This window comes from Mandrillus leucophaeus, unplaced genomic scaffold (assembly GCF_000951045.1).
Source record: "Mandrillus leucophaeus isolate KB7577 unplaced genomic scaffold, Mleu.le_1.0 Scaffold398, whole genome shotgun sequence".
NCBI classification, from domain to species: Eukaryota; Metazoa; Chordata; class Mammalia; order Primates; family Cercopithecidae; genus Mandrillus; species Mandrillus leucophaeus.
In genome coordinates, this window is record NW_012104231.1 from 1,040,065 (window position 1) to 1,042,146 (window position 2,082).

The 2,082-nt window shown below is 40.5% G+C and overlaps 1 pseudogene across 1 annotated transcript; it reads right to left on the reverse strand.

Moving 5' to 3' along the window:
* Nucleotides 1-542: 542 nt before the first annotated feature.
* Nucleotides 543-1,699, reverse strand: LOC105547814 (annotated as a pseudogene). The gene is made up of 2 exons (XR_001007280.1): nucleotides 1,563-1,699; nucleotides 543-1,237 (listed from the first exon to the last, which is right to left on the reverse strand). The product of XR_001007280.1 is annotated as an ADP-ribosylation factor 4-like (transcript).
* Between the last annotated feature and the right edge of the window lie 383 nt (nucleotides 1,700-2,082).

The window sequence follows — 2,082 nt, forward strand, 5'->3', positions numbered from 1 at the left end:
AGCCTGGGTGACAGAGCAAGACTCTGTCTCAAAAAAAAAAAAAAAAAAAAAAAAGAAGAAGAGAAAATGGAGTGTTAGTCTCCAACTCTTATTGTTGGACTAATGTTTCTCGCTTCAATTCTGTTACTTTCTGCTCATATGTGTTGGAGCTTTGTTGTTATGTGCATGGATGTTTATAATTGTTATATGTTTTTAATGCATTGAGCATTTTAGTATTATATAATGTCTTGTTTCTTATAACAATTTTTGTCTTAAAGTCTATTTTGTCTGATATGTGTATAGCCAGGTCAGCTCTCATTTAGTTACTGTTTACATAAAATATCATCTTTTTTTGTACTTTTAACCTATCTTATTTTTTGACTGTAAAGTGAATATCTTATACATAGCATATAGTTAGATCCTAGTTTTAAAAAAAAATCCATTCTGTCAGTCTCTGCCTTTTACTTGGAGAATTTAATTCATTTAGATTTAATATAATTATTTATGCAGAAGTATTTACTTCTGTTATTTTTCTATTTGTTTTCTAAATATCCCTTTTTTAACACTCAAAATTGATTTATTTAAAGGTTTCACAATAGCTATGTCCAGACATTTAGGCTTAGGGGAAGTAAAATTAAAAGAGGATACTTTTTTTCCCAAGGAGAATTTCTTTAAAACCAAACACACTGCTAAATAGCAACATTATACTTGGTAAACAATAACTGGCAACAAAATAAGTTCTCCCCAAACCAGTCCCAGATACTGTTTAATAACCAAGATACAAACTAATTTTGTTGTAAGAAGCCTAGACCAATTTTATCAAACATGTCCTTGGTTAGATATCCAGTTTCATTTAACGTTTTGAAAGTTCATTTGACAGTCCGTCAAGTCCCTCATACAGACCAGTTCCTTGTGTTGCACAAGTGGCTTGAACATACCATGTTCGGTTACGAAGAGACTGAAGACCTAGTTTATCTATTATTTTGCTGATGGCCATAGCATTTGGCAAATCCTGTTCGTTTGCAAAAAGCAGCAGCACTGCATCTCTCAGGTCATCTACCAGAAGCATTTTCTGCAGCTCATCTGCTACTTTCTGAATTCTTCCACGATCATTACTATCTACCACAAAAGTAAGACCCTGGGTATTCTGGAAGTGATGCTTCCAGAGAGGTCTAATTCTATCTTGACCACCAACATCCCATACTGTGAACAAATGTTCTTATACTCTACTGTTTCCACATTAAAACCAGTGGTAGGAGGCCGGGCGTAGTGGCTCACGCCTGTAATCCCAGCACTTTGGGAGGCCGAGGCGGGGGAATCACTTGAGGTCAGAAGTTTGAGACCATCCTGGCCAACATGGTGAAACTCCGTCTCTACTAAAAATATAAAAATTAGCCCAGTGTGGTGGCAGACGCCTGTAATCCCCAGCTGCTGGGGAGGCTGAGGCAGGACAATCACTTGAACCCGGGAAGCGGAGGTTGCAATGAGCCACGATTGTGCCACTGCACTCCAGCCTGGGCCACTGACGAAGCGAGATTCCATCTCAAAAACAAAAAACAAACAAACAAAAAACAGTAGTAGGAATGGTGATGACTATCTCTCCTAACTTCAGTTTATACAGAATGGTCATCTTACCAGCAACATCCAATCCAAACAGCAAAATGTGCATTTACTTCTTGCCAAAGAAGCAGGAGAAGAGGGAGGAGATGGTGAGGCCCATGGTGGTAGTGCCACTTGCAATGAGCAGAGGCAGAAGGAGTTTGGGGCAGCCCCCTGCTTTCTCCTTACGCGCTTGCAGGCAAACTGGACAAGAGAGAAGAGAAAGAGTGGAGGAAGAAAGAGGGAGGCAGGAACCTCTCACTGGCCGCTGTGCCAATGAAGCTCTGGGACAGGAATTCTCAGGGAGAGGACCTTCTGGGTGACTGGCAAGGCAGCTCCAGCTCTAACCTTTAGGCTTCGACTGCACCACGTCACGCGGTGACCACAGCGACTCCCAAATACCTTAACTTTTTTTATACCCCTGTTCGTCCACTGTCTTTTTTTTTTTTTTTTCTAGACAGAGGGTCTCACTCTGTCGCCCAGGCAGGAGTGCAGTGGCATGAT